This window comes from Peromyscus eremicus, chromosome 19, assembly GCF_949786415.1.
Source record: "Peromyscus eremicus chromosome 19, PerEre_H2_v1, whole genome shotgun sequence".
Taxonomy (NCBI): domain Eukaryota; kingdom Metazoa; phylum Chordata; class Mammalia; order Rodentia; family Cricetidae; genus Peromyscus; species Peromyscus eremicus.
In genome coordinates this window covers 25,063,245-25,077,549 of record NC_081435.1, presented here as the reverse complement: position 1 = coordinate 25,077,549, position 14,305 = coordinate 25,063,245, and the positions used below count along the sequence as shown (strand labels likewise).

Here is a 14,305-nt window from a genome sequence, read left to right as displayed (position 1 = left end):
CCAAGTAGTGAGGAACTGGGCAAGTGTCCAGCAGCTCTTGAAGGGCCCCCCCCCTATATTATTGAGAGCGTAAGGAGACAAAACCCCACATTTGTCTTAGCTGGCCATGTGCCTCTCCACATGTTCTCAGCCCCGGCTGCAGGAGACAGAGGAACCCGCATTTGTAACTAGTGGAGGAAATTGGCCCAGGAGTTGCTTTTAAAGGGGGCACTAAGAGAGAAGTCAAGGGAATGAACGAGAAAGTGCAGCTTGATGCTGGCAGGGGGCGTTCCAGGGAGGCCAGAGCAGAGCCAGGAGACAGCCATCAGCCACAGGGGGCCCACCGTGAGCAGCGCGCTGTCCAGGGTGCTGGGCGTTACCCGCTGCGCTGAGGCAAGGCTGCCCCTGCCAGCGCAAGGGTCTAGCGAGGGCAGAAGAAGGGAAAGAGACCAGGGCTCCCTTCTTCATGAGCCCTCCCCTTCCCAGGAGTTCACCACATCTTAAGGAAGAGCTCAAGGAAGACCTCTGAGAAGCACTCTGGGGAAAACGAAGCCGGAAGAGCCACACCCTGCTCTGCCCAACCTCCAGGGGCTTCCTGCCCCATGGCATTCTAGCTAGGAAGGCAGAAGCCACGTGCAATGGGCTGTGGCCTCACTCACCCATTCTCTCCCCTCTGCTCCAGGCCCCTGCAGTCTAGGCTACCCTCCCAAGTAATCTCAGCCAGAGACACAGCCAGGCCCGCCCCCAACACCCTGGAAAGCTGCAGAGGCAGGTGCCTGGACTTTTCCTGTTTCTGGTTTGAGTTATTCCCTTGCTCCACTACATGGGCCTTGGTGGCCCCCAACACCCTGCTTACTTCTGGAGAGGTCTGAGTTCAGGAGAGGCTGGAGGAGGAGAGGGAGAAGTCAGCTTTCTGGGCTGCAGCAGAACAAGCTGCAGTGTGGAAAGGACAGGAGCCCTGGTGTCTGCCTGCTCCTGAGTCTCACCTGCCAGGCCCGCCCCAGGCCACCGCCTCAGGCCTGCAGGAAAGAGGTAAGTTCCAGGAGGACTTTGCACCTATGTGAGTCCAGAGAGGAAAGCGAGTTCTGCTCTCTGGGGACTCCGGGGCCTTTGAGGAGAGCTCAGCTACTATAGACCAGTTAAAATCATTTAACCCTGGGTTTTCAAACACTGAGTCAAAGATGGCTGGAAAGAGAGAGATCGGTGGCCTCAGCCCAGGCCATTGTCACTACCTAGAGTATGGGTGGGTTTTTTGTTTGGTTGGTTGGTTTTGGTTTTTTTGAGACAGGGCCTCTCTACATAGACTACCTAGAGTTCTAACAACTGCACTAAGTTCAGATTTTACACACACACACACACACACACACACACACACACACACACACACACACAAAGATTTAAAACATCTTCAAGCCAAGCTCTAAGCTATCTGGCCCTGATGCTAGGACACCAGAGACCCTGGAGGCTTAGCGCTGAGTAAGGGAGTCTTTCTGGTCTGCCCTACATCCCTGCTGCCGTTGCTATTTCTATTGGTTCCCCCCAGTGGCACACCCAGAGGAGGGCAGGAGGTCACCTCCTCAACGGAGATTCCAAGGGGAACATAGCCAGGAAGAGAGGAGTGGGGGGCTTGTAGCCCGCTGCCTGAGGTCTAGCCCTCCACGGTCTCACCAATCCAGGGCAGCAGGGCATTGATTTTGGGTGACACAGCTTGAGCCCCCTACCCTGCCAGCATGGCTCCAGCTCCTGCACCCAAGCACAGAGACGGAGCCTGGCAGGGTGGGAGCCGCTCTGGTTAAGGTTCTGCCTGGTCTCCCTGAAGCCACTTGAGGGTGTAAGTGGCTCCACCTGATGTCCAAGCCACAGAAGACCAAAGCTAGGACTATGGACAAATCAAGGACTTCTTGGGTGACCCCCCTAGCACTCTGTAAGTTCTAGAAACTGCTTCAGGCTATCCCAAATCTACCTGCCTTACCATGTCCCTTGAAGCTTTGAGTAGGACGGAGTTTCTGCCAGTACTGGGCACTGACCCATGCCCTCGGTTCCAGGGCTGAACAGACAAGGGGCGGCATTGAGATCTACTCTAGGCAAGGGGCCCAGAGTCCTTGCTCAGGCTGAGGGCCAGTAGAGGCCAGAGTAGTTGAGTCTTGGGAGGGATACACAGAGGGGATGTTTCAAGGTGAAAGGTGTAAAATGATATTCCACGTCCTCATTCTGAGCCATGATGTGACCAGAGACTCACTCCTGCCTCTCTTGCCAAGAGATGGCAGAGCAGGTAAGTGACACTAAGGTCACGGATGCCGAGGGGGTGGTTATCCACAGAACAGCAAGCTCCCCAGGGGAAGCGGCAGCTGAACTCAACTCTCCAGTGCAAGAGAGACTGAGCCGCACACCGGAAAAGGCTTTGTCTGAGATCCCACTCCTCGCAATCAGGGTCAGTCTCCCTCTGCCGCTAGAAAGACTAAGGTGCAGGCTGAACCCCCACCCCATGAAATCAAGGCCCCCAAACCTCAACCAAGAGAAACAAGCCAAAGCAGTGACCCTTCCTGCCTCCAGCCCTGCTGGCCAGAGCAGAGGAGTGGAGCTGGGCCATTGAGCATCTGTCTCAGGGAGCCGCCTACCAATGACAAGCTGGCAGCATTCAAGACCCGCTGTGGCCCGCCTCTCAGCCTGATCCAAGCCCCTTTCCAGGAGCCTCTCACTACCCACAGCCCTTGGGATGACCTTGGGCTCAGTGGCCTCCTTTCAGCACCAGCTGACATGGGGACCATAATGATAGTAGAAGGGCTGGGCCAGGAGTGACTGAAGAGCCACACACTTTCCAGATCTCAACTGCTCCTCAGATAACCCTGTCCCCTTCCCTGTTTGCCTGGCAGCAGCCAGAGGATATTGCAAAAAATAAAAGACACCACGTGCCTCCCTCCATCCTAACCCTCCAGCAATTCCTATCTCCCTTAAATGAAAATCCAGTCTCCCCAGCATGGCCTAAAAATGCTCTGCCTGAGCTCACTCTGCTGTCCCCTCCCCAGCCACCCTGGCCTCTTTCTGCTCCCCTAGCTCATTCCCACCTCAGGGCCTTTGCACCAGCTGTACCCTTGGCCTAGAATGTTGCTTCCCTGGATCCTTCGGTGACTGCCTTTCCTACCATTCAAGGCTCAACTCCAAATAGAGGTCCTGTCTGACTACCCAGTCACACTCCTCTGAGCTTTAGAGTGCCAAGGAAAATGGAAACTCTCCTTTTTTGATTAATTAAGTTTTTGGTGCCTGTGTGAGTGCACCTGTATGTTGCAGGTTCATATGCACGTGTGTGCACATATGTGCAGAAGCCAGAGGTCAACATGGGTGTCTTCCTCGATTGTTCTTCATCTTATCTTTTGAGGCAGAGTCTCTCACTGAACCGGAAGCTCACTGATTTGGCTAGACTAGTTGACCAGTGAGTCCCAGGGATCTTCCAGTCCTGCTTCCCCAGCACTGGAGGTACTGGAACATACCACTGCACCCAGGTTTTGGGGTGGTTGTTTTTGTTTTTGTTTGTTCATTTGGGGGGGTTGTTGTTGTTGTTGTTGTTGTTTGGTTTTGCTTTTTTGAGACAGGGTTTCTCTTCATAGTGCTGACTGTCCTGGAACTCGCTCTGTAGACCAGGCTGTCTTCGAACTCACAGAGATCTGTCTGCCTCTGCCTCCTGAGTACTGGGATTAAAGGTGTGCGCCACACCCAGCTTTTTATATGAATGCTGGGAATGCACTCTGGGGTCCTCAGCCTTGCTCATCAAGCACTTTACTGGCGACCATCTCTGCAACTCCCCAAACCCCATACACGTTTCTTTCCTGACCACCTCCCTGACACTGGGACGTGAGTCCAGTCAGGGCAGGGCCTGTCATGGACACAGCTGTCCAGAGCCTGTGCTATGCCCAGTACATAGAGATGCTTTATAAATATTTGTCGGCTGAGTAACTGGGATCATTTTCCTCTCCATTTTGGCAGAGGCTCGGCAACAACGAGGAACATGTTGGGAGCAAGGCTGCTGCAGGGTTGGACAGTTCTATAGTCCTTTCCATGCTGGGGTGCAAGCTGGGGGCTGTGCGAAGCACCAGGACAGGGCCAGAGGAGTTTCCAGCAGGCAGGCTCCAGGCTGACTTGCTCTGTGAGACACCTGTGTGTTTAGCTATGCATAGCAGGCGTTTGTGCTCATGCACATGTGCATACATACTCAGGCCCACACCACCACACAGAGGGGAGGAGACAGTTCCTCGGGGTGTCAAGGTGGAAAGAGAAGCCTTCAAACCTAAGCACAGAGTCAAGGACAGCTAGATGTACATTACTGGACACCCAGGGTAGAACTCCTTCCATCTCTGGAGAATCTGGAGACAGGAAAGGGGACAAGCCAGAACTTTAGGCTGAGATGATAATGGGAAAGACAGGCACCTTCACCAGCCATCGCTACACAGAGTGGCAGCAGATGGCTTGGTGGAGGGTGGATAGGCCACTTGGTGGAAATGAGGCATAAGGCAGAGCCATGATGGGTGCCAGATGATGAGAACTACCCAGGACAGGCAGAATCTAAGCCTCTAGGGTGCTGAGCCCAAGCCAGAAATACAGAAAGGTCTGCGGATGTTATCTGGAGGTGTTGAGGCCATAGCTGCCCCAAGGATCAGAGCTGGAAGCCAGGACGTTCTGGGTTTGCCTCCAGGGTGCTGGGGGGCTCAGGTAGATGAGCCACGGGCCTCAGCAGCCCACATGCATCGGATTCAGAACATTCTCAAGCTCAGGATCTTGCTCAGCGCCTGATGGGGCTTGGAAGGCTGCCCCAGATGGACCCTCACATCTGTAAAACACATCTGCAAGACACTCAGAGTCTGTTGGGGTTGTCGCGGATGCTCCAGGGGCGCAATCCGTTAGCATGTGGTATTTATCCAACAGTCTGTTTGGGAAGGTTCACAGACCACCTAAAGCCCACACACAGACCACCCAGAGTTCCCCTTCAAAACTGCCTACTGCCCATGCTGTCCGGAGCATGGTAGATTCTTGTGGAACCCTCTAAGTGCTGGGTCTGGGCAAGCTTGAACCCCAACTTCTCCAGTCTCCCAAGAACCTTCTACCTCAGACACTTGCCCACAGAGCTCCACCAGGGTTCCCTGGCAAGGAGAGAGGAAATGCTCTCCATTGTAGACCTATTATCTGCCCCTGGGACTCACCCTAAGCCCTCACACTGGCCCCACTATCCTCCCCCCCCCCACGCACACACACACACACACACAAATCCTACTCTACTAAGGAGCTCTCTAGCTCATAAAATTATTAGCACACCACGGTCAGGTTCTTACAGAAACACACACACACACACACACACACACACACACACACACACACACAAATCCTACTCTACTAAGGAGCTCTCTAGCACATAAAATTATTAGCACACCACGGTCAGGTTCTTACAGAAACACACACACACACACACACACACACACACACACACACACACACACACACCAAGCATGACAATCCGTGTGAAATACTGGCTGGCATATAGCAAATGCTGAGAACAGACCCTGCCTGGCCAGTTCTGCCCCTCACCAGCCTGGGGCACAAACTGGCCCAGACCTGAGCACTTCCAGGGCTCCATAGGAATCTATCATGCCCCTGACAGCATGGACGGTGGGCAGCTGTGACGGGGACTTTTGGGTGGTATCCCTAGACCACACATCTCATTCTCCTTGACTCTGCCTCTGCCAGCTGCAAGATCCGAAGGTCGGGCTCTTCCTGTCAGCAAAGAGGTCCAGGAGCCTTCCCAAGTCGGATCACCCAAGTACTTTAATATCCCACTCCCTGAGGGCAGGAAGAAGCCAGGACAATATTTGGAAACATGACTACCCGGGAGCCTTGGGAACATCTCCACTTCCCACCAGCCATGTGACCTCAGGAAGGTCACTCACCTTCCTAAGCCTCTAGGCCATCCACAAAATGAGGCAAACTAGCAGCCCCTATTTCACAGGATAACTGAAGAAAATGAGGAAGGGGCTGCATCCAGGGAAGTGCCTCGTCTACTTCCTTCCAGAAGCTTCTCAGGTCTGCCAGGGAACCAGGTGGCTGCCCATGCCCTGAGTAGAGTGCTCGGAAGAACAGCACACAGCACAGGCCATTCAGCCTTGGAGACTGTTGTCCTTGGCAACTGTCAGAACAGGTCCCAGGCAGGAGCTTCAGAGGCCCAGCATAAGGGAGGAGACCAGTGGGGTGAACAGAGAAGGAACCCCTTCCCTTAGGCAAGCGCTTCAGACTTAGCAACCGCAACACTCCCACCCAAGGCCAGGCTCATAACTACCTCCGTCTCAAGGCACATGAGCCACACAAAGGGTTAAGTCAGAGCTGAAAATCTGGGTTCTGAGTGACTGTCCCCTTCAGGCAGAGAAGCTTGAAGCTATTAACAAGCCCCGCCCATTCTGTCTGCTAGGAGGCCAGCCTCCAGGGGCTGTGGAGGTCCAGGAGGCCTCTCTTGGTAGTCTCATTTGAACAGGAGGAGACCCCAGGGATGTGTGCAGATGTGCATCCATCTGTGCGTGCCCACTGGGACTTTCAGGGCCACTCCGCAAAGGTCATTCCTTGACATCCCCTAGCTTTCTCTCTCCCTATCACCCCCAGACAATTGGCACCCTCATTTGCTTAACATTTGCATACATCAGCATGCTTCTTTGGAGAAACCTTAACATGAATGAAATCCACAGTGTCTGCCTTCAAATCCCAAGTCATGTAGAGCAGGGAATCCATCCACCCCTCAGCTGACCTCCCTGCTGGGTAAGACCTTCACTATCTAGGCTGTCAAAGAACCAGGCTGTCCAGATCTGGCAGTCCACTGCCACCTGACCACTGCTCTGCCTCCCTCAACTTCAGAAGGTACCTGGGACTCACTCTGCTCCGAGACATCTGACCCATGCATGGCCTGTGTGCTGTGTCAGACAGCTCCATGCTGCAGGGTACACGGAGGAAGCCTGCCCGCTGGGAGGGCACAATGTCTGAGCATCTCGCTCAGTCTTCTTCAATAGCCAAGGTGAACCAAGAGCTCCACCCTCCACTTTCTGCCCATTTCAGATGCTCATGTTTCCAAGTGGCACCAAGGGAACCCCTTCTCCTTCCAACCTCCTTCCACGTGGCTTTCCCCATCCTCCAAAGACCCTAACTGCCTAATGCCACTTAACCCTCCCCTACCAATCATCTCTTCCCCCCAACCCTCCTTCCACTTCCCTGACCTGTCCTGGCCCGATTTCAGCTCGGTTCTGACAAAGGTTGTGGCCTCCAGAAAGAGAAGAGCGCAATGCTGTGGAAAGAAGTTAGTGGGGCTCTCTGCCGGGCAGTCCACGACTGCCTCTTCCCTCACCGCCGGCCCGTAGAGGGGACACCTCGACTTGGTAAAGCCTCAGTGGGAGAAAAGCAAGGGCGTCAAGACCCTGAGCAGCCCGATGGATGGAGGTGCCACCCCTGAGGGGGAGAGGGGGGATGGGTGGAAAGGTCTCATGTTGGAGAAGTTGAGTTAGAGGCATCTGGTTGGCATGAAAGCTGAAGTGTGGAGCGAGTACCTGAAGCTTCCATGGGAAGGTAAGGCTGGGGGGCATGAACACACAGATGGACGGACGTGGGGCCAGCAAGGCACAGGTGGCACTTAAAGCTGCAGCACTAGGTGAAATCGGTGTAAAGCCCTGGCCAGGCAGCTGTGCGGGCACTGGGTCCTGGAGCGCTCCCATTTCAGGGAGAAGAAGGGAGCCAGCGGCCGAGGCTGAGAAGCAACCCACATCGTCGGAAGCAAACGGGAGAACAAGCGACCCAGAGGCCCAGGAAGCATCTCAAAGAAGGAGCCGGGATGTGGGGGGCTGCAGGCAAGGATGGGAAGCTGGCTCTGCTGAACCAATGAGGTCACTGGTGACCTTGAGAAACACGGTCAGGGAATACAGAGAGGCACTCACAACTGAGGAGAGTCAGAGAGAGAGAGCGTGAGGAGAGGATGTGGAGTCTGGATCGCCTTCGCTAGAAAGAGAAGCGATGCAGTGGCCCTGGCTGGAGACGGCAAAAGAACCATCTTTCTGGAAGAACTAGCAGGACACTTCCTGATGAAATGACCTCAGAGAGAACGGAACTATGATGCGGAAGGGGACACTTGCTAACAGCGTCTTCAAGCAGGCCAGAGGCGATAAGGTCTGGTACACAGGCCGAGGGACACGTGGCCCTGGCCCACAGCGGCAGGAGGACGGCAGGGCAGAGGTACAGAAACAGGAGGGTGGGTAAACTTGGCCCAGGCAACTGAGGAAGCTGGGACTTGTTTTCTCGAAGGCTTTAGCTGAAAGGGACATGGGCAAGGAGAACCCAAGTGTGCTGGATAGTTCTGTCAGCCTGACACAAGCTAGAGTTATCTGAAGAGGAACTCAACTGAGAAAATGCCTCCCTAAGATCCAGCTGTAGGGCATTTTCTTAATTAGTGATCGATAGGGGAGGGCCCAGCTCATGGTGAGGGGTGCCGTCCCTGGGCTGGTGGTCCTGGGTTCTGTAAGAAAGCAGGCTGAGCAAGCCATGGGGAGCAAGTCAGTAAGCAGCACCCCTCCATGGCCTCTGCATCAGATCCTGCCTCCAGGATCCTGCCCTGTTTGAGTCCCTGTCCTGACTTCCTTTGATGATGAAGAGTGGACAGGGAAGCCAAATAAACCCTTTCCTTCCCAGCTTTCTTTCTGGTCATGGGGTTTCATCACAGCAATAGAGACCCTATCTGAGACTCTGGGTGAGGAGCAACAAGGAAGTGTTGAACAGAAGAGGAGGCGGTGGGCTCCAGGCCATGACCTGAGTGATGGACAGCGGCAGACCCATCTGAATTTGTGAGCTGGACGTACTGTGAGAGCCGCGGGGGCAGGTTGTGGTTTTCCTCAGGCTGGAGGGAACCGAGCAGGGTTTCACTAGGGAGAGCTTTAATGGAGTCTTGTGGCATGAGGTGAGAGAGAGTCTGCTGACTCCGGCAGGGCAGCTGCCTATACGCTGGCCCCTCACCTACTCAAGGGCCCCGGCTAGTGCCTGGACCCACCACCCGCCCCTGCTGCAGGTTGTGCGTGGTCTCCCTTTGCCCCCACCACAAAAGAAGCTTCTGGACTTGCGAAGTGGTGTCTTCCATCCACGGTCCTCCATACACCCAAACCCCATCCACCGTCCCCCTTCCCAAGCCACAGGCAACAGCTCCCTGGTCACCCTCTGCTTCCAGCCTGATGCGGACGCTGTCCCAGTAGGCCAACCAGCCACACAGCCCACGAGAAGGGCTGCACCAGAAGCACCACACGGTTTCCAAGCAGCTTGTGCCGGGCCACATCACAGCCTCCTAAATGAGCTTTCATCCAATGTGCTACCCAACCAATCCTATTCCTCTTCTGAGAAACTTCCAGCGCACAAAATGACCCCATTACTCACCTCTGTAAAATCCTTCAGGGGCTCCCAATACCCTGAGGGAAGAGCCAACAAGTTGCCCTCATCCTCCACAGGCTGAGTCCTGGGTCTCTCTTTCCACCTTGTGCCCATTTTCTTGCCACTCCCCCCACATCCTTCTCAGGCCTCCCTTCTCTCCTCATGAGCAGCACCTGCCTCCACCCAGCGGTATTAAATCTGAGAGCAGTCTGGTCTGAATCAGTTTGATCTGTTTCGATGGTTCGAAGCCGCACACCCCTGCTGCCGGGGTGCCCAAGTCGATGAAGTTCTGGTTGTAGGCTAAAGCGAGTAAAGAATCATAGCAAATGGACCCTCAGCCAAGTGGCCTCACATAACACTATCTATTGTAAGGTGTGCCCTCGGATGGGACACTGAGGATAGAACATCACTTATGGGCTGTGTCCACAGATGTTTAACGTGAATCTGATCAGGAGCAAGCAAGAAGACAAGCCAGAACACGGGAGAGTCCATACAACTCCAAAACTGAGAAGGTGTAAAAACAGCATAAGAAAAAAAAAAAACTTTTTAAGTCAGATGATTAGCTGAACATGGTGGAGTATGCCTGAAATCCCAGCATTTAGAATGTGGAATCAACAGGCAGTGGTGGCACTCGCCTTTAATCTCAGCGCTTGGGAGGCAGAGGCAGGCAGATCTCTGTGAGTCTGAGGCCAACCTGGTCTACAGAGAGATTTCCAGGACAGTCAGAGTTACACAGAGAAACCCTGTCTCAAAAAAAAAAAAAAAAAAAAAGGAAAGAAAAGAAAGAAAGGAAGGAAGGAAAGAATGTGAAATCAAGGGATCAGGAGTTCAAGGTCATCCTCAGTGCTACACTGCATAAGACCCCCATTTCAAAAATGGAAGGGGAAAAAAGTGAGATTAATCCAGAACAAAAACATAACTAAATATAGTGTATAATAACTAAATATAGTGTATGCTCCTTGGCCAAAAAAAAAAAAAAAAAAAAAAAGATTTATAGCCAGGTGTGGTGGCGCACACCTCTAATCCTAGCACTCAGGAGGCAGAGGCAGGTGGATCTCTGTGAGTTTGAAGCCAGCCTGCTCTACATAGCAAGATCCAGGACAGCCAGAGCTATATAAAGAGAGACCCCGTCTCAAAAACCAAGCCAAAAAGAAACAAACAAGAAATATCCATAACAGATACTTACAAAAAATGTTACTAGAGCCGCTAGAGAAACTTGAATGGAGGTTAAATATAAGGGCAAGCTGAGTCATTACTAGATTTTTCAGTTAGGATAATAGTATAACTGTTTTGCAAGGGAAAAAAAATAACCTTGATTCAGAGAATTTATGTTGAGATAGTTTGAGGAAGTGTGTTTATAAAGCTTTCAACTTTCAAAAGAGGGAGAGAAGGGGAGGAAGATGCACGGCCAGATGTTGGCCTCTGGGGGAAAGGGGTGCAGGTGTATGCGGAGTGTGACAAGATGCAATGAGGCAGGAGAGTGGAAGCGGTTTGGGAAGAGGCCCCAGTGAGCATTGCTGCACGCTGGGCTTCTGAGCAGGAGTCAAGGAAGAGAGAGCTGCTGCCTACAGCAAGCCACAGCCTTGAAGCAAGCTGGGCCGTGGGCTTGCCTTGACCTGAATACCAGGCGCCCAAACGTGCGGGCACAACTCAGGAGGACTCGCCACCCACAATGAGCCCAACTCCACTGTGAGCCAACTCTCAGAACATGACCAGACCCCAGAGAGACCAGCGGGACATACCACAGCCAGGCCAGGACCTCCCCATCTTGGCGAAGCTGTGGCGAGGAGCCAGGTGTAGCCCTGGACTCACCCCACCCCCAAACATCCCTTGAGGGGTGACAGTCTGAGTATATCCTCCCGTAAAAGGAGCCAGGCTAAATATGGAACCCCAGACACAAGATGCTTCTCAAAACAGATTTTCCTGGAAAAGACCATCTGGCAGAGGAGGTCTAGAGCATCGTCTGCGGAGAGAGGTAGCTTCAGTCTGCAGGCTGCCCAGAAGAAAAATGCCTCCACCTCACCTCCCTAGGAGACCCTAGTGCTTCCAGATCCCCAAGGTGACTCCCGTGCAGATGGGGAGGTGCTCGGGCCCACCTCTGTCCTAAGCTGTAGTTCCAGGGCAGAAGAGGAGGTGGCTGGGGATATACAGCTGGGGACACAGGTCTGAGCCTGAGAAAGTTATACTCGGATGTAAGTCCTACCTTCACGAGATACTTGGAGCAGACAACTGCTCCCTGGGCCCAGAGGCCTCTCGATCTGAGTGGGGGCAACAGTGGTGTCTCTCCCAAAACTCACAGGTGTTGGGGTACCCCACACACAGTAGCTTTGACCCATCAATGGAAGCAGGGCAGTGTGGCATTCCCAGGCCCTGTCTCTCAGCCTCGTGGAGGGCAGGAAGCACCTAGCTTTTCTCTCTCCCTTGAGCAATGACCCTAGACCTGCTTGGGACGTGTGTCCCCTCCCCAGTAATGAGCAGACAGGGCAAGCCTGAAGGAAGGAGACCTCTTAGTATGGCACAAGGCACTTCAGAGCTCCAGGGACAAATCACGTGAACACTGAGACCTCAACCCTATAGGAGGCATCCAGTGAAGAGGCCTTCCAAGGACACCTGTCATCCCTCTACCTTTAATGGGCCACACCTCCCTACTCACCCCAGAGTGTGGGAACCCCCCGAGGGCTCTGGTCATGCCTGTAGGCCTGGCTCTCTCCACCAGGATCAAACACTGGAGAAGCCCCACACAAAACCCACTGCCTAGCACCAGGCATCAGGAGAAAGGGCTTTGGGGGAACAATTCTCTCTTCCAGACCCCTGGGTGGACAAGAAAAGTGGCTGGCCCATTGTCTTGATTCATAGATCCCGGGCCATGGAACTTGTAGCTTCCTTGGGAGGAAGGCATCTGTCGGGGTGGGGGTGGGGGACCTGGAGGTGGTCCTTATGCTTCTTGCCTGTGTTCCCTCAAGCTAACTGAGTGGTATTCATGAAGCAGCTCTTGTCTCCGGGGTCTGGAGGGGACTAGGAAAATCCTAATGGTACCCCAGGCCCACTCTCCTATACCAGCAAAGCCAGAGCAGGCTGCTTGGTCTCAGCCAGCTCAGCCAGGCTTGTCCTAAGCTGCCTGAAGGAGTCTTGTGCCCTTTTGCATTATAACTGTTGCATCTGCCCCCAGATCTCTTTCTGGGCCCGGCAAGGTGGGCCTAAGACAAAGGGGTGGACAGTGGGCAGTGGGCCCAAGGTCTTGTGTAGAAACAATGCTCCGGGTCTTATTTCAGAGAATCCCAGATCCTCCAGGGACAGGAGTCTAGAAGAGAGCCAGCTGGATAGGGTGGTCCCCACATCTGGAATCCCTGCCCCACCCAGACCCGGCACCCGGTTCCAAGGACCCCTCCTCTCCATGCTGCCATAGCCTTTCTGTGAGGCCTGGCCTTGCCTACCGCCTGCCACGCCCCCAAGCGAACCCCTGCTCTTGCAGAGACAGAGAGGCCTGGGCCCCAGGCCTGCCTGTCAAAGTTGGGAAACTGGAAAGAGAAATAAATCCTCAAAGATGTTCCGCCGTGGAGGTAGCTGTGGCTGGCCCTAGCACACAACACCCCAACCACAGACCACCAAACTGGCACTGGCACCCCACCAATGTACACGCTGACACTGATTATACAAAAGGGGGAGGGGACCGGGAGGCAGAGCCCGGGAGACAATTGGGCCAGCAGCCCCATCCTCCCTGCAGGCGGGACTGGGGCTCTTGGCGGTGCCCCCACTCCCTGGCCCAGTCCTGACCATCTTGGGCTTCCTCTCCCTGCCCCATCTCCATGACAACCGCATCCTTTGGATGCTCCAGCCACCACAGAATTGATCTCGAAATGTAGCTTTGTTAGCAGACCCTAGCGGGCAAAAAGGGCGGAGGGCGGCTCCCGCCACCCAGCCTGCGTCCTCTCCCCACCCGAAACCCCTTCCTAGGATCTAGCTGGCCTCCTAAGGAGAGGGGCGGGGTCCCGGAGCGTGCAGGCCTTGGGGACACAGTTGGCCCGCGGCCCCACTCACCACTCGGGTCCCTGCCTCGGGGTTCCCTCTCACGGCGGGGCCATGCGGAAGCCACCCCTGGACCCGAGGTCCCGCGCCGCCGCCTGTTGGAGCTCCCCGCGTCCGTCCGTCCGTCCGTCCGTCCGTCCGCTTCTGTCCCTTCAGGTGTTGGAGCCTCGGCTGTGGAGAGGCTGGGCAGAGAAGGAGGGGACGGACTGCAGGAGGGAGGGAACAGAGCAGCGAGGGAGGGAGGGAGGGAGGAGCGGGAAGGACGGGAAGGGCGGGGGGTGGAGGGGCTGCCAGTGCGCGCGCCGCCCGGAGGGGACGGTGGCCACCAGGAGGGCCCACCCGCGGTGCCTGGCCACGAGCGCGGGCGACCTTGCGCGGGGCGCCCACCCACAGGACGCGGCCACCCCTGCCCCCCCCCCCCACCGGCCCGCTCTGGACCCTTTAAGAAAGTGGGGGAGGGGAGTTCCACGAGGTCCCGCCCCCCTCCTAAGCCGGCCCAGCCTCTGTCCTCGAACCTCTGGCCGACCTAACCACAGTCCCATCTGTCCCAGCCCCTGATGGAGGGACGGGCCTTGCCCCCACCCCCCCCCCCACCCCCAGAATCCCCATTTTCATCATGGGAGATCTTACCTTGGTATTTAGGGAGCAAAGTAGAGAGAGCCACAGAGAGAGAGAGGCGCCCAGAGGTGCGGACAGACTCGGGAGCTGGGGACAGTGGACTGGGGCAGAGAGAGAGGCCCTGCTGCAGATGGGAGTAAAGACGGGGTCACCCTGGGCAGGCAAGGGCGACGGGAGACAGCGCTCTGGGGGACAGAAGCACCTGCCCTAGCCTCTCCTCCGGCTAGTCATGACCTCGGGGACCCCCAGCCCAGGT

At 55.1% G+C, this 14,305-nt stretch overlaps 1 protein-coding gene across 2 annotated transcripts in view; it reads right to left on the bottom strand.

Annotated features, from left to right (window-relative positions):
• The window catches only part of Psd2 (pleckstrin and Sec7 domain containing 2), a 56,327-nt gene extending 42,625 nt beyond the window's left edge, over positions 1–13,702 (bottom strand). For both annotated transcript variants that reach the window (XM_059246739.1, XM_059246740.1), the window contains exon 1: positions 13,444–13,702. The gene's annotated coding sequence lies outside the window, so the exon portion shown is untranslated. The remainder of the gene's footprint in view (positions 1–13,443) is intronic.
• Between the last annotated feature and the right edge of the window lie 603 nt (positions 13,703–14,305).